Source organism: Heptranchias perlo, chromosome 6 (assembly GCF_035084215.1).
Source record: "Heptranchias perlo isolate sHepPer1 chromosome 6, sHepPer1.hap1, whole genome shotgun sequence".
NCBI lineage: Eukaryota > Metazoa > Chordata > Chondrichthyes > Hexanchiformes > Hexanchidae > Heptranchias > Heptranchias perlo.
This window is the reverse complement of record NC_090330.1, coordinates 37342641-37361398: the sequence shown is the minus strand read 5'-3', so window position 1 is coordinate 37361398 and position 18758 is coordinate 37342641.

Sequence of the window (18758 nt, the reverse complement as noted above, 5' to 3'; positions counted from 1 at the left end):
ACCAAATCACACCTTGGCCTGTCCCCCTACTTGTCTGGCACCTTCTCCTCCGTTGAGCATCTCACCTTGTTCCACCCCTCGCACCTCTCCTTTAAAATCTTCGTTCTCCACCACCCACCCACATACCACATCAAGTTTTTCATCAAGATATCTTCACTGCTTTCCTCCCTCAGCACCAAGCAACTTCTCATCCTTGGTGATTTCAACCTCCATCTCAATTCATCATGCCCTCTCTCCTTTGAGTTCACTGCCCTCCTATCCTCCCTTAATCTCTCCCTCCATATAAACTCCCCTACCTATTTTCATGCCCACCTCCTTGACCTTGCCATCTCACGTGGCCTCTCTACTCCCATCGTGTCAATCACAGATAAGGCCATCTCTGATCACTTCCTTGTATCCCTCTCCACCCACATCCCCTTCCTCCTCCCAACCCCACTTCCTTCTGTGTCCGCCCCTGGAAAAAACTCTTCCCCAAGTCACTTACAATTGCACTTTCAAATTCCCAATTGTCCAGCCTTTGGACCTCCATTCGCCACAACATTTCTGCAGCTACCGATCTGCTAAATCACACTTCACCTCCACCTTTGGTGCCCTTGTCCCCATTAACACCATTACTCTCTCTCACCCTGGTCGTTCCCCCTGTTATGGTCCTCATCTCTGCCCCTTTAAGTCCAAGGTATGCAGATTTGAACGTTTATGGCGGACAACTGGTTTAGCCATTCATCGCCAGATCTGGCTGGATTGCAAAAAGCACTATCGGGTCCTGCTCTCCTCTGCCAGAACTGGTCACTATTCCAGAATCATCCTGGAATGCAAAGATAACCCCTGGCTTCTCTTCTCCACTACTAACTGTCTTCTTAAACCCCTCTCCCCTGCCTCATCCGCCCTCACCTCCAACAACATGTGTGAGGAGCTCATGGACTTCTTTGTCACTAAGAGACCATTCGTTTAGCTGCCTCTGCCACTTCCCTCCCTTCCCCTAGCATACCAAGCCAAACATCCCCTACGGTTCCCCCTGCCCCAGCCCTGAACTCGCATCTTTCTCCAGTTTCTCTCCTATCTCCTCTCATGCCCTCGTCGAGCTCATCTTGTCCATGAGACCCACCTCCTGCTCCCTCAACCTTATTCCCACCAAACTGCTGACCATCCAACTTCCTTTCCTGGCCCCCATGATAGCTGATATTGTTAATGGTTCCCTCTCCTCAGGTACTGTCCCCCTCCCATTCAAATCTGCCGTCATCACTCCCTTCCTCAACCCACGCTTGAACCCTCTGTCCTTGCAAACTACCGCCCCATCTACAGCCTCCCTTTCCTTTCCAAAGTCTTTGAACGTGTTGTCACCTCCAAAATCTGTGCCCATCTTTCCTGCAACTCCATGTTTGAATCCCTCCAATCAGGTTTCCACCCAGCCACAGTACTGAAACAGCCCTTATCAAAGTCACAAATGTCATCCTATGTGACTGTGACTGCGGTAAACTATCCCTCCTCATCCTTCTCAACCTGTGTGCAGCTTTTGACATGGTTGACCACACCATCCTCCTCCAACCCCTCTCCTCCATCGTCCAACTGGGTGAGACTGCCCTCACCTGGTTCCATTCTTATCTATCCAGTCGTAGTCATAGAATCGCCTGCAATGGCTTCTCCCAGTTCCAGCACCGTTATCTCTGGAGTCCCCCAAGTATTTATCCTTGATCCCCTCCTATTTCTCATCTACATGCTGCCTCTCGGCGACATCATCCAAAGACACAATATATGCTGACGACACCCAGCTCCACCTCACAACCACCTCTCTTGACCTCTTCACTGTCTCTGATTTGTCACACTGCTTGTCTGAACAGAAATTTCCTCTGACTAATCATTGGGAAGACTGAAGCCATTGTCTTCGGTCCCCGCCACAAACTCTGTTCCCCAGCCACTGACTCCATCCCTGTCCCTGGCCGCAGTCTGAGGCTGAACCAGACCATTCGCAACCTTGGCGTCTTATTTGACTTTGAGATGAATATCCGCTCCATCACCAAGATCACCTACTTCCATCTCCGTATCATCACCTGTCTCCTTCCCTGCCTCAGCTCATCTGCTGCTGAAATCCTCAACCATGTCTTTGTTACCTCTAGACTTGACTATTCCAATGCTCTCCTGGCCAGCCTCCCAACTTCCACCCTCCATAAATTTGAGCTTATCCAAAACTCTGCTGCCCATATCCTAACTCGCACCAAGTCCTGTTCACCCATCACCCCTGTACTCGCTGATCTACACTAACTCCCGGTCCAGCAATGTCTCAATTTTAAAATTCTCATCCTTGTTTTCAAATCCCTCCATGGCCTCACCCCTCCCTATCTCTGTGACTTCCTCCAGCCCTACAACTCTCCGAGATCTCTCTGCTCCTCCAATTCTGGCCTCTTGCGCATCCCTGATTTTAATCGCTCCGTCATTGCCGGCTGTGCCTTCAACTGCCTTGGCCCTAAGTTCTGAAATTCCCTCCATAAACCTCTCCACCTCTATCTCCTCCTTTAAGACGCACCTTAAAACCTACCTCTTTGACCAAGCTTCTGGTCACCTGTCCTAATATCTCCTTATGTGGCTCGGTGTCAAATTCTGTTTGAAAATCGCTCCTGTGAAGCACCCTGGGACATTTTACTACGTTAAAGGCACTATATAAATGCAAGTTGTTGTTATGAGGAAAGTTGGGCAACACTGGGCTCTTTACCCTTGAAATGAAACACTGAGAGAGAATGTCGTAGAAGTATATAAAATATTAAGTGACATAAAATAAAGTTAATCTGGAATATTACATCAACAAGAACAAGGCAACATAGGTTAAAATTGGTGTAGTTGAGGACAATCAGGAAGAACGTTTTCACACAAAGAGTGAGCAACATCTAGAATGGTCTTCCTGGTAGAGTAGCAGAGATGAAAACCTTAGACTCATTCAAGAGTCAGTTAAATGATGTGTGCCGAAAGTAGATCTTTTGTCTAAATAAATGGGCTGAATGGCCTCCCTCATCTGTATCGATCTTATGATAATGGTCAATCATTAGGGTTGAATTGTCTAATTCATTAACAAATCTAAATCGATCTATATTGGGATAATTCTAATTAATGTGATTTTTTTCTGAATCTGTGCTGTTCAGATCATTCATGCTTCAATCACTACCTCAGCATGTTTCAGGTATTGCACTGGCAGGAACTGTGACAAATTAATTAATCCACATGCATTGGAAAATTATGGTTTTATATGAAAAATCGACAAACTAATGAGGCAACACAGCATTGTATCAATTCTTAAATTGAAATTAACCCGTAATGACATAAAAACTAAATCAGCAAATCATGCATAAAACATAAATATTGCAGCATCTTTAAATTGTTTAAAAGCTGCTCAGTCTTTCCTTCCCAAAAGTCCATCTCTATTTTCAAATTTAGTCAGGCTAATCCTTCTTACTCGATTCATCAGCATGTCAGCTCTTGTTTTTCTTCAAATTTAAACATATTGGGGGGAATTCGCTTCTACGATGTTCTTGACGACGATTGCCATAGGTAAGAGTATTGTGTACCCTGATCCTCCAGCACCGATCCAAAGCTGGGAAACTCATTGGCCCAGAAATTGCTGGAAAAATAACGGTGAGTTCACTGTGCCCACCATTAGTAGTGCATAAAAAACCCAGCAATTAATGGCAAGGAAGAGATATGCCATGAGTTATGAATTGCCACAAATTGCTGGACGAGTTGCGCTGCTCTGCCGTTAGCCTCGCAAAAACGGAAGCTCACCGTCAACCTCCCCATGAGTGTCAAGAAATTGCTGGATTTGCTCCGTAAATACGAATGGATCTCGCCGCAGACATTTAGGGCTGGTATTTCATGTCATAAGGTCCCTGTTAATGATGTGATTTATGATCCTGACATTCTACTCAACCTTGGAGGCCCAGAAAGGGAACAATGAAATTGTGGAGTCTCACTCTTGCAAGTAGTAAATTGTTTCCAGAGGTTTTTAAATTTTAAATTTTAAGTTTTTAAATTTTTTTCTTACAATTCTTTTCTGTCTCTTTTTCTCTCTCTCTTAATCCAATCTTTCTTTCCCTCTCTTTATTTCTCTTTCTGTGTCTAATTTGACTCTAATTCACCTTATTTCCTTCTCCATTGTTTGCCTTGTTTCTTTCTCTATCCTTAAATTTCATTGGTTAAGGAGATATAGACTGTTGGCCCCGTTGTTCACCAAGGTAACCAGATGCCCCATTGACTTTGTACTTCCAGCAATTTGTGGCGCAAAAATTTTTCGAGCTGAAGGGTGTGGAAAAAAATCCAACTCTTGGGGCACACCAGAAAATTTTGGGCCATTATTATAGGGGTATCAGCGTCACTTCAATTGGATTACAATAATTGAACCAAGGTTTACTCAAACAAATGGTCTTAAGTTTCCAGCTGAGGACAAACTCTGTAGCAGGAAATGTGTATCTGATTATAAGATCAGCTACCTACAGTCAGCAATGCACTCTCAGTTCATCAGCATTTTAAACATTTAGAACTAGAAGATCAAGCTGTGTAACAATGCATTCTCTGATGTTGAATTTTTTCTTGGTTACGAACTTAAAATCAGCTTTGTTTTTAAAAATAACTGGATTTCAGCTTCCTGATCGGATAGGAATGACTTCCACACCACTGGAATATTAAGGCTTTGAAGACGGTTAATATAAATGCAAATTTTCTTTCATTGAAGGCAGCCTGGTAAGTGATCATGCGCAGCGGCTATTAAATGCCCGTCTCTATTCATTATAGCGATTTAGAACTGTTAAGCGGCTTATCAATGACGGAATTCATCTAAATGTTTGTGCACATCGATTAGGTGAGAAGTATTCATTGCTTTTGTGTTAAAGGGACAGATACAATGGGAGATTTGATGTTTGGTATTAGGTTTTATTCAATTCGGATCAAGAAGCAGATATATATGGATTAACCACGTAAAAGACAATCTTTTAAACTGGCAATGCTCAAAAATGTTACGTATGCCTGGGCATATAAAGAAATATGGATTAAACAGGTTTAACTGTAATACCTAATGCTGCCTGATGGCACAATGTGTTGAAGCACCAATGCACAGTGCTAAAGTGGTGGCACATGCGTTCACAACTGTGTTCCCCCATATACCCAACTCTCAATCAATGTGGGAAAAACACAGAGGGTGGGAAAATTGAAAAGTCATGCCTTCACGTTTTTCCTTCACCTCCTAGAAGCAGGTTTCAAAAAGACTATTCCAATGCTCTCCTGGCTGGCCTCCCACCTTCCACCCTCTAATAACTTCAGTTCATCAAAAACTCAGTTGCCCGTATCCCAACTCACAGCAGGTTCCGTTCACTCACCACCCCTGTGCTCGCTGACCTACATTAGCTACATTAGCAAAGCCTTGAATTTAAAATTCTCATCCTAGTGTTCAAATCCCTCCATGACCTCGCTCCTCCCTATCTCTGTAACCTCCTCCAGCACTACTTCCTTTCGAGATCGCTGCACTCCTCCAATTCTGGCCTCTTGCGCGTCCCCGATTTACATCCCCCCCACCATTGGTGGCTATGCCTTCAGCTGCCTAGGCCCTAAGCTCTGGAATTCCCACTAAACCTCTCCGACTCTCTACCTCTCTCTCCTCCTTTAAGTCTCTTCTTAAAACCTACCTCTCTGACAAAGCTTTTGGGCACCTGTCCTAATATGTCTTTATGTGGTTTGATATCAAATTTTGTCTGATAACACTCCTGTGAATCGACTTGAGATTTTCACTACGCTAAAGGCGCTATATAAATACAAGTTGTTGGTGTTGTTGTTAAGAAGGACTTTGGGAGAGACTTCAATGCCTAAATTCTGACCATTTTGGCTATGGAGGGTGAATGACACAGGAAACCTGAGTCAAAGTAAATGCTGAAGGGCCAATATAATAAGAAATCTGAATGTAATCTTCACATTCAGAATTCAATTTCCAAATCCAAAGTTTGGATGCTCCCAGGTGTACTGCAGATCATATATGACATTAGTAGCGCCCTTGCTGATTGGGGAACAGCTTGTTATAGATTTTCCTGCAATATTCAAGGGTTTGACTTCATGTAGGTCAGGGCCTATTCTCATTCTTCAGTTAAGTCATTTTGCTAGTGGCATGATATGAAAACTAATGTTTCAGAATTGAGCTCTGGAATTTGAAATATTGTCAATTTTATTAAATAAATTAAAGCTCCAATTAATTTTGATTTTCAAACTGTTTTGTTCCACAGCCTAATTTGATTTTTGTAAAACCAGCTTATTTTATTATACTTCATTCATTCTGCTGGAGTGAATAGAAGAAAGATTGGCGATAAAAAAAACAAAAAGACTGTAGAATCTAAATTCTTTCCATCCTATTTTTGGATTATTGATCATTTTAGTTACACCCTTCCAAAATTCAGCAGCCTGTGCTCTATAAATCTCTGTACAGAACAAGAGTGATATTTGTAGAGCACAGAGGGCACTAAATTGGGCTGTGTAGCGCCCGTTGTTTCGGCGCTACACGGCCTCTCTGACATCCAAGATGGCGTCTTGGATGCGCACGCACGTTTCCTGCGTGACGTGCGCCAGACGTCATCTTGGTATAGGAGTTAGCGCAGGCGCAGATAACGCACACTGGAATCATGTAAAGTAGGGAGAAAATGGCTTCAATCAATGTGCAACGCTGATTTAAAGTGATAGACATCATTTTGGGACTTAACGCTCAACTCAATGTACAGTCTTAACCCTGACCATCTGAACATGTCTTAGAGTGCCTGAAGGACCCCCCACCGGCGCTATTTAAAGGGACCATGCAGGATTTACAGGTTAGTGGCTGGATTATTGCTTCTGGCTGCTGAGGCATTTGTAACTGTTTTTGGAGGTCTCCTAGACTTGAATACTAGGACGTGGGGACATAGCCTAACATTTAGAGCCAGGACGTGCAGGAGTGAAGTTGGAAATGCTTCTACACGCAAAGGGTGGGAGATGTTTGGAACGCTTTTCTGCAGATGGCAGTTGATGCTAGCTCACTTGTAAATGTTAAATCTGAGATTGATAGATTTCTGTGACCAAGGGTATTAAGGGATATGAGGCTAAGACGGGTATATGAAGTTAGGTCACAGGTCCACCATGATCTCATTGAATGGTGGAAGGAACAGGCTCGACGGGCTAAATGCTACTGCCACTTGCTGCCTCTTGATATGTGCCACCTTTTTCTGCAAGAAAGCGAGACGTGTGTCTGGGTGATGTGCCTGTCATGGTTGAATAGCTGCCAGTGTGTGTGGCCTGTGAGTTGAGGGTGCGCGGCTTGAAACAGTGATAATGTGTAAGGGTGAGAGGAAGCATCGGATTGGAAGAGTTGAGTACTGATGGAAAGAGTTTATTGGTATGTGGGAGATGGGGGGGTGTAGTGTGGGGTGCAGTTGGTAGGAGATGCCACTTAAGAATTGACCTCACTCACCTTGACCACTCATGTCAAAGCATTGAACTTGTTCCTGCACTGCATCCATGTTCATGATGCTGTGCGCCTGGCATTGACTTTGTCCCCCGCTGCCTCTCACTGCCTTTTGAGTATAAGTCTGGAGGGCCTCTTGCACCACCCCACCACCCCCCGCCCCGCAGATATAGGATGTCCCTCCTTCTGTCCACCTCTTGCACCCAAGGTCTCTAGTGCATCAGCAGAGAACCTTGGTGCATGCACTCTCGCAGGCCTGGTACCAACTCAGATCGGCAGATTGGTGAGGTCAGGTGTGCAGATTGGAGGATGTCGGATTTGGTAGTGCGCAACCTTTATTCAATGTTTTAACATAACTCATCAGTGTGTAAACATAGGGATGAGACCCGCATCTGTGTTTTACGTGTGCGATGTCTGATATCCATTCAGACTCCGTACAGACAGTAGACTGTTATTTTCAGCAAATAACAGGCACCAGCTATCCTTAAGAGATTTCTAAGAAACATCCTCCCTTTAAGAGATTGAGCTCCCTCTGGTGGTGGAATGTGCAAATTGCATTGATTCCACGTGCAAGGCCTGGAAAGGAACACTGATTGCAGGTAAGTCCTGGGGTGGGCTCAAACTTGCATCCTGCCTGCGCAGGGGCCATTGGACGCTACCTACGCCCAAAAACAGCCCCTATCCAATTTTTCCCCCTAAGTGCCTTCTCTCATGCTCCCTGCAGCAGCACCTGATTTACTGGCCACCAGCGGGATCCTTTCAATCACAGACATATTCCAAGCCCAAGGAGTTCACCCATATTATGGTAATGAGGCTGAGCCCAGGAATACATGTGGGTCAGTGCACTAAAGGGTGAGCAAGTGTAGGGGGTGGTGGTGTGTGTCAGCTTCACCTCTGACTTCTGAGCCGTCCGAATCGCTCCAACTCCCTGGGTTCTAGACCTTGGACTTATTTGGGGGTTGTGACAAAGTGCAGCAGACAACTGGTTTTGGTGCAAGAAACTTTGACCTTTATTCAAGAGAGGAAATGCAACACAACAATCTTAACACTAATAAAATGGGGAACACTTCAGTACACACGAGGGAAATTACAGTAGAAAGATACCTCACCCCTCCCAATCCCACTGTACTCGCTAAGTTGGACTCTAAAGGGCCAGAGATAATGCTCACCAAACGAAACCTTGAAAGTAATTCACCCAGAGGTAAGTCAGAAATAGATTGTAGAGTGGAAACTTTGCGGATCTTTGGTTTTCTCCTGAGTTGGTTTTCTTTGGTCGCGGTGGCTCAATATTACCCGGTTGGTTGGTGGTAATATTCGGTTGGTTGTTTCGTAAGGCCCTTGTTGCCGCAAGGTGTCTGATGGTCACTGGGGCTGTTGCTCTGGTTTCTTCTTGTGGCCTTGTTGTTCGCTGGAAGCTGCTCTTCCTTCTCGAGACAGGCAGACCAGACAAGCAGAACACAACAGCCAGCAAGAGCCAGAGAGAGAGAGAGAGAGAGGTTTCGAGTTTCCACTTCTAATAACCCTCTCTTACAATGGTCTTCGACACTTTAAAAAAAACACTTCATGTCTGTTTAAACAGTTCTTACAAAGTCCTTAAGAGAGTGCTCTTCTAACACCACCCGACTTCCAGTGAAGCATATGCCCAATCAGAAAATCTATGCTGCTGTGTAAGCGGGAACTCTTTGCTAATACTAAATACCTTTGTGGAGATGTTTGGTGAAAATAGAAGGATGTAAATTAGTTTAATTTCTTTTAAGTTTTGGGTTTCAATTCCTCACAATAAAAACCCATTCCCTAGCCTGATGAAACAGCCTGCTTATTTGATATCCGTAGTGGTGACCTGACGGCAATTAAACCACTTTTGCGGTGAATAAAATGTTTCTTAACCACAACCAGCTGAATCCTGAGAGAAAGATATTTAGATAGATTTATGCTGGTGTACTAAAAAGAAAGGTCATAAAAAGACTGCAGAAACACAATAAAGAATATCCTTGTGGAAAGGAGTGGCTTCTTATTGGAAAAAGGAAATGCCATCTCTCATCTTTCACATTTATGTGGTGCAGTGACTTGGCTCACCTATATTGGCTGCTACTGATCTATGACTGGGAGAAGGATTTAAAAGAAACTTGGGGAACCGTTTGGAAGTGAAAATAGCAGTAAAATTGTATGATTAGGTCTCTCTATGTACAATCACTGTTCTTGTCATTTGTAAATTTAAATATGCACAAGTTAGTAATATTGAACTAGAATCATAGAATCATAGAAAGTTACGGCACAGAAAGAGGCCATTTGGCCCATCGTGTCCGTGCAGGCTGATAAAGAGCTATCCAGCTTAATCCCATTTTCCAGCACTTGGGCTGTAGCCCTGTAGGTTACTGCACTTCAAGTAATTCTACTTTTTCAAATTCTATCTGTGGGAAAAATGTTTTAAAAAAAACGCAAAATATGAGACCGCCTAACTGTGTTGGTGGAATCAGTCATGTGGTAGCAATGGAGACTTGAAAGGTTATACCATCAGTGAGAGGACTGAACCAAAACTTGAGCAAAAAGGAGCCATTACTGATACCAATCCAGAACTGGATGTTCTCTTAGTGGGAGGGGTGGTGGGGGGGGGGGGTGGGGTGGTGGTGGTGAAAGGATTTCATCCACAGCCACTTACAGTTAGGGCTATTTAGCACTAAAATGTTAGTATTGGTCCCAACCCAATTGGTCAGTAATGGTCCCTTTTTCTTCAAGTTTTAGCTCCGTCGTCTCACTGATTCAGCCTGGTGAATCTATGATGCACTCTTTCCATTACTTTTACAGCCTTTATTTATGATTCAGTAGCTCAACTATGGTCTAAGGTCTTGCGCAAGTTCAACATTACCACTTTGATTTTGTATTCTATGTCTTTAGATTCAAAACAATGGATACTGTTTGCTATTTTTATGGCCTTATCTGTTTGTGTTGCACCTTTAATAACCTGTGTCTCTGCACACAAATGTCCCTCAGCTCCTCAGAGGCCATTTAAAGTCTTAACATTCAAGGTGCATTTTCTTTCCCTGGTCTTACTTCTAAAATATATTATTTCATATTTCTCTACATTGAACTGCATCTGCCATCTATCTGCCCATTCACGAGCCTACCTATGTCCTTCTACACTTTCACAGTCTTCACCACAATTTGCCATAACCCCCAATTTACCATCACCAAATTTCAATATTATTCTCTCAATTCCTAAGTCTAGATCATTATATACACAAGAGCGAACTCCACACAGACCCTCATGGAACATCATTCATAACACTTTTCTAATGTGAAAAACCTTCCTTTACCTGTACCATTTAGTGTCCGCCAACCACGTGTCTATTCATGTGGACATATTGCCTTTAATTCCATGTGCCATTATGTTTGCCATAAGTCTTGTATATGCTTAACCTCTTTCACCCTTTCTACCTTTTTATTAACTGTACACCTAGAGCTTACTTTTCATTCCAAGCTGTCTGGTCTACTCACTTGCTTTCCCCCTCTATCTGCTATATTAGTCACTAGAAAACATTTTGTTTCATATTTTCCTTGATAAAGTTGAGTATTTCTTTAGATGTGTTTTTTTTCAACATTGTATTACATGAATCTGATGTAATAAAAATGGTATTGGTTCATTTTAAAATTGAGGAAAGGCCTTATTTTCACATATAACAAATTCATTTAAAGGAAAGAGTATATTTAAGACGGTCCCTAACTACAAGAGGAAATAATGGCACTGGGCCAAAAGGCACGTGATTCTGTGGGAAGTAAAGCAACATTTTTTTTAAAGTTTTAAACAAAAGTTTAACTAATTATGTGACACTAATTTGATGATTTATCATTTATATCATGTAATACCAATTAAATTGGAGTCCGTTTATAAACTCCATGCAATGCTTTTTAAATTTAATTGTAAACAATTTTACAACACCAAGTTATAGTCCAACAATTTTATTTTAAAATCCACAAGCTTTCGGAGGCTTCCTCCTTCCTCAGGTGAACGTGGAAATGAAATCCGCGAACCTATCGCATTTATAAATCACAGAACAATGCCTGGTGATTACAGATAGTCTTTTCAACTGCCCGTTGCCAAGGCAACCAAAGTGTTCAGACAGATAGGTGTTACCTACAGGGCCACCGGATATACAAACGGCCAGAACTAAAAAAAAGATGATGTGAAGATGCCAATTAAAAAAACAGAGCGAGAGAGGCAGAAACATAGAAACATCCGGAAGGAAAAGACAGCAATTGACCCGTTATATTAAAAACAGATAACATTTGTTCGCTGGTGGGGTAATGTGTAGCGTGACATGAACCCAAGATCCCGGTTGAGGCCGTCCTCATGGGTGCGGAACTTGGCTATCAATTTCTGCTTGACGATTTTGCGTTGTCGAGTGTCTCGAAGGCCGCCTTGGAGTACGCTTACCTGAAGGTCGGTGGCTTCAGGCAACACAATTGCCTCCTCTACAATCTTACTTGTGAAACGTGCAGAATAATGTTCCAGTCTCATTTTATCTAGGTTTGCATTAAACAGTTTGCAGTCTCAACAAATCATAATTCTGTAACTATGAGCAGTGAGGTAAATTTACCAAATTAGAAAAAACAGAATGTCAACCAATCAAACTGCTCCAAAATTTCTGAAGTTTGTCATCTTGGTTTTTCACCTAGTTCCCAATTCACAAGTAAAATTAAACTTTAAATATGTATAAAATAAATAAAACATTTAAAAGAAGTATATAGCTCAGAATAAAATAAATTAGCCAAGAAATTCCTGGGTCTGGGCAGGAAGTCTGAATTTGGGCAGGACCCAAGTCTGCTGCATCTCAATCTGTTTTTTAAACAGTGAAAAAGTCTGTTGGAATTGGGGGAAGGCACTCTTGCACTGATGTCAAAAGAAGAGGCAAGATGGGATGGAGTCGCCTGGCAGAAATCCCACCAGTACTGCCTGCTCTGACCCCAAGTAGAAAGCACACCTGCACACCTGATGCAGATATACTTACATGCCAGGATAAATGCAATCAATTGTTTGTAGAAAAGTGGTAACTGTGAGATGGTGAATGTTTTTTTAAAAAGTAAGCGATCTTTGGCCGAAATGCCACTCCAATGGTGTCACACTGAAATGCTCAGAGAATGCCAGAAATATGTAGATGCCGTCCCTTTTTATATCAATAACCCCGTGTTGGAATTTGGCATAGAGTCAGGGCCAGTACAGACTGCTAGGTGGAAGTCCCACCACACATCTCGGACGGAGGGAGACTCCAGGAATGTTGCACAGTTAGTATTTTTCCTAAAATTGCCCGTACATTGCTGTAACTCCCTGGAAAACTTTTTTTCTGAAAGGCCTATTTCTAGTTCTGGAACTGGAAACTCAATCAGGCCTACCAACTCTTCTATATTCAGAGGGAGTCTTACATGTGATATCACAATCTCATACCCTCCCATGTTCTGCCTATGTTTTTACATATTTATTTTCGAGACGTGGGAGGCGCTGGTATTGTCCATCCCTAGTTTCCCTTGAGAAGGTGGTGGTGGGCTTTCTTTTTGAACCACTGCAGTGGATTTTGACCCAGTGACGATGAAGGAATGACGATGTATGTTTATCTCAGGATGGTGTGTGCCTTGCAGGGGAACTTGGACGTGGTGGTGTTCCCACGCACCTACTACCCCTGTCCTAGGTGATGGAAGTTGCGGGTTTGGCAGGTGCTGCAACAATGGAGGGGGAGATGTTTAGGCTAGTGGATGAAGTGCCGATTAAGCCGACTGCCGATGGTCATTGCCTGACACTTGTGTGACGTGAATGTTACTTGCCACTTATCAACCCAAGCCTGGATGTTAACTAGGTCTTGCTGCATGCTGGCACGGACTGCTTCATTATCTGAGGAATTGTGAATGGATCTGAGCACTGTGTAATCATTAGCGAACAGCCCCACTTCTGAACTTATGATAGAGGGAAGGTTATTGATGAAGCAGCTGAATATCATAGAATCATAGAAAGGTTACAGCACGGAAGGACGCCAGTCAGCCCATTGAGTCCGGCTCTATGCAAGAGCAATCCAGCTAGTCCCACTCCACCGCCCTTTCCTCATAGCCCTGCAAAACTTTTCCTTTCAAGTACTTATCCAGTTCCCTTTTGAAGGCCATGATTGAATCTGCCTCCACCACCCCCTCGGGCAGTGCATTCCAGATCCTAACCACTTGCTGTGTAAAAAACTTTTTCCTCCTGTCACCTTTGCTTCTTTTGCTAATCACCTTAAATCTAAGTCCTCTGGTCCTTGACCCTTCTGCCAATGGGAACAATTTCTCTCTTATCTACTCTGTCTAGACCCTTCATGATTTTGAATACCTCTATCAAATCTCCTCGCAACCATCTCGAGTAAATCTGTTCTGCACCCTCTCTAAGGCCTTCACATCTTTCCTGAAGTGCGGTGCCCAGAACTGGACACAATACTCCAGTTGTGGCTGAACCAGTGTTTTATAAAGGTTCATCATGACTTCCATACTTTTGTACTCTATGCCTCTATTTATAAAGCCCAGGATCCCGTATGCTTTTTTAACTGCTTTCTCAACCTACCCTGCCACCTTCAACGATTTGTGCACATATACCCCAGATCTCTCTGTTCCTATATCCCTTTTAGAGTTGTGCCCTCTAATTTATATTGCCTTTCCTCGTTCTTCCTACCGAAATGTATCACTTCGCATTTTTCTGCATTAAATTTCATCTGCCACGTGTCCACCCATGCCACCAGCCTGTCTATATCCTCTTGAAGTCTATCACTATCCTCCTATTTACTGCCCTTCCAAGTTTTGAGTCATCTGCAAATTTTGAAATTGTGCCCTGTACACCCAAGTCCAAGTCATTAATAAATACCAGCACTGACCCCTGGGGAACACCACTGTACACCTCCCTCCAGTCTGAAAAACAACCGTTCACCACTACCCTCTGTTTCCTGTCCCTTAGCCAATTCTGTATCCTTGTTTCTACTGCCCCCTTTATTCCATGTGCTGCAATCTTGATGATAAGCCTACCGTGTGGCACTTTATCAAACGCCGTTGTGAAAGCCCATATGCACCACATCAGCTGCATTGCCCTCATCATGTTACCTCTTCAAAAAACTCTATCATGTTAGTTAAACACGATTTGCCTTTAACAAATCCGTGCTGGCTTTCCCTAATTAATCCACCCTCGTTCAAGTGACTTAATTCTTTTCCAGATTATTGTTTCTAAAAGTTTCCCCACCACTGAGGTTAAACTGACTGGTTTATTGTTGCTGGGTTTATCCTTACACCCTTTTTTGAACAAGGGTGTAACATTTACAATTCTCCAGTCCTCTGGCACCACCCCCATATCTATGGATGTTTGGAAGATTATGGCCAGTACCTCCACAATTTCCGCCCTTACTTCCCTCAGCAACCTAGGATGCATCCCATCTGGACCGGGTGACTTATCTACTTTAAGTACAGCTAGCCTTTCAAGTACCTCTTCTTTATCAATTTTTAGCCCATCCAGTATCTCAACTAAATCTTCCTTTACTGAGTCTATGGCAGCATCTTCTTCCTTGGTAAAGACAGATGCAAAGTACTCATTTTGTACCTATGCCATCCCCTCTGCCTCCATAAGTAGATCTCCTTTATGGTCCCTAATTGGCCCCACCCTCCTCTTACTACCTGTTTACTGTTCACATGCCTGTAGAACATTTTTGGATTCCCTTTTATGTTAGCCGCCAGTCTCTTCTCATACTCTATCTTTACCCCTCTTATTTCCTTTTTCACTTCCCCTCTGAACTTCCTATATTCTGCCTGGTTCTCATTTGTGTTGTCAACCTGACATCTGTCATACGCCTCTTTTTTTTCCATTTCATCTTACTCACTATCTCTCTTGTCATCCAGGGAGCTCTAGCTTTAGTTGCTCTACCTTCCTGCCTAGACTGTACCCGAAACATCTCCTCCTTAAAAGTTGCTCACTGTTCAATTACAGTTTTGCCTGCCAATCTTTGATTCCAATTTACCCGTGCCAGATCTGTTCTCATCCCATTGAAATTGGCCCTCCTCCAATTGAGTATTTTTACTTTAGAGTGGTCCGTGTCCTTTCCTATAGCTATTGTAAACCTTAGGATACTATGATTGCTGCTCCCTAAATGCTCCCCCACTGACACTTGCTCCACTTGGCCCACCTCATTCCCCAGAACCAAGTCCAGCAATGCCTCCTTCCTCGTTGAGCCGAAATGTACTGGTTAAGAAAGTAAAGTTAAGATAGTTGGACCGAGGGTGCTGTCCTGAGAAACTCCTGCAGTGACGTCTTACAAGTATACACAGTACTCGGGAGCATTGGCTTCAAGCTCTTTACCAGTATCCACTGCAGTTAATTTCTATTAGTTCCAGTCTGGGTGCTTCTATAGGTGTGACTTGTTAACAAGTGTAGTTAATTACTTAGCACATAATCTAGGCTGACACTCTAATGAGGCACTTAAGGAGTGCTACATCGTCAAAGGTTCTGACCTTCAAATGAGATGTTAAATGAAGTTTCCGTTGTGATGTGGAGATGCCGGTGATGGACTGGGGTTGACAATTGTAAACAATTTTACAACACCAAGTTATAGTCCAGCAATTTTATTTTAAATTCACAAGCTTTCGGAGATTTTCTCCTTCCTCAGGTAAATGTTTCAAGATCTCCTTGAAGCCTACGCATTTATACATAATTGAATAATACATGGTGTTTACAGACTGCCCCTGCAACTGCCCGTTGCCAAGGCAATCAACGTGTTCAGACAGAGAGGTGTCAGCTGCAGAACCCCCGAATACACATTCAACAAAAAAACAAACAGGGAAAAAAAACAGAGAAAAAAAAACACAGAGAGAGGCAGAAACATCCGGAAGGCAGAGAGAGCCAGCAAATGACCCATTATATTAAAAACAGATAACATTTGTTCGCTGGTGGGGTAACGTGTAGCGTGACATGAACCCAAGATCCCGGTTGAGGCCGTCCTCATGGGTGCGGAACTTGGCTATCAATTTCTGCTCGACGATTTTGCGTTGTCGTGTGTCTCGAAGGCCGCCTTGGAGTACGCTTACCCGAAGGTCGGTGGATGAATGTCCATGACTGCTGAAGTGTTCCCCGACTGGGAGGGAACCCTCCTGTTTGGCGATTGTTGCGCGGTGTCCGTTCATCCGTTGTCGCAGCGTCTGCATGGTCTCGCCAATGTACCATGCTCTGGGGCATCCTTTCCTGCAACGTATGAGGTAGACAACGTTGGCCGAGTCACAGGAGTATGAACCATGCACCTGGTGGGTGGTGTCATCTCGTGTGATGGTGGTATATGTGTCGATGATCTGGCATGTCTTGCAGAGGTTACCGTGGCAGGGTTGTGTGGCGTCGTGGACGCTGTTCTCTTGAAAGCTGGGTAGTTTGCTGCGAACGATGGTCTGTTTGAGGTTGGGTGGCTGTTTAAAGGCGAGTAGTGGAGGTGTGGGGATGGCCATAGCGAGGTGTTTGTCCTCATTGATGACATGTTGAAGGCTGCGGAGAACATGGCGTAGTTTCTCCGCTCCGGGGAAGTACTGGACGACAAAGGGTACTCTGTTGGTTGCGTCCCGTGTTAGTCTCCTGAGGAGGTCTATGCGATTTTTTGCTGTGGCCCGTCGGAACTGCCGATCGATGAGTCGAGCGTCATATCCCGTTCTTACTAGGGCGTCTTTCAGCGTCTGTAGGTGTCCATCGCGTTCCTCCTCGTCTGAGCAGACCCTGTGTATTCGCAGGGCCTGTCCATAGGGGATGGCCTCTTTGACGTGGTTAGGGTGGAAGCTGGAAAAGTGGAGCATCGTGAGGTTGTCCGTGGGCTTGCGGACTCTACCGCAAGCCCACGGACAACCTCACGATGCTCCACTTTTCCAGCTTCCACCCTAACCACGTCAAAGAGGCCATCCCCTATGGACAGGCCCTGCGAATACACAGGGTCTGCTCAGACGAGGAGGAACGCGATGGACACCTACAGACGCTGAAAGACGCCCTAGTAAGAACGGGATATGACGCTCGACTCATCGATCGACAGTTCCGACGGGCCACAGCAAAAAATCGCATAGACCTCCTCAGGAGACTAACACGGGACGCAACCAACAGAGTACCCTTTGTCGTCCAGTACTTCCCCGGAGCGGAGAAACTACGCCATGTTCTCCGCAGCCTTCAACATGTCATCAATGAGGACAAACACCTCGCTATGGCCATCCCCACACCTCCACTACTCGCCTTTAAACAGCCACCCAACCTCAAACAGACCATCGTTCGCAGCAAACTACCCAGCTTTCAAGAGAACAGCGTCCACGACGCCACACAACCCTGCCACGGTAACCTCTGCAAGACATGCCAGATCATCGACACATATACCACCATCACACGAGATGACACCACCCACCAGGTGCATGGTTCATACTCCTGTGACTCGGCCAACGTTGTCTACCTCATACGTTGCAGGAAAGGATGCCCCAGAGCATGGTACATTGGCGAGACCATGCAGACGCTGCGACAACGGATGAACGGACACCGCGCAACAATCGCCAAACAGGAGGGTTCCCTCCCAGTCGGGGAACACTTCAGCAGTCATGGACATTCATCCACCGACCTTCGGGTAAGCGTACTCCAAGGCGGCCTTCGAGACACACGACAACGCAAAATCGTCGAGCAGAAATTGATAGCCAAGTTCCGCACCCATGAGGACGGCCTCAACCGGGATCTTGGGTTCATGTCACGCTACACGTTACCCCACCAGCGAACAAATGTTATCTGTTTTTAATATAATGGGTCATTTGCTGGCTCTCTCTGCCTTCCGGATGTTTCTGCCTCTCTCTGTGTTTTTTTTTCTCTGTTTTTTTTCCCTGTTTGTTTTTTTGTTGAATGTGTATTCGGGGGTTCTGCAGCTGACACCTCTCTGTCTGAACACGTTGATTGCCTTGGCAACGGGCAGTTGCAGGGGCAGTCTGTAAACACCATGTATTATTCAATTATGTATAAATGCGTAGGCTTCAAGGAGATCTTGAAACATTTACCTGAGGAAGGAGAAAATCTCCGAAAGCTTGTGAATTTAAAATAAAATTGCTGGACTATAACTTGGTGTTGTAAAATTGTTTACAGAAGTTTCCGTTGATAGCATTAGCTGCAAATCTTGCCGTCATGGGAGTCCCCAAGCTGAGGAATGTGGTGGGCATCCTGTTGCAAATTTGCACTTTATTGCAAATTTAAAATATTAATTTGCACTACTGCTGGTCATAATTCTTGCTCTGCTTTTACCAGTTTGGATTTCTCAGTCCT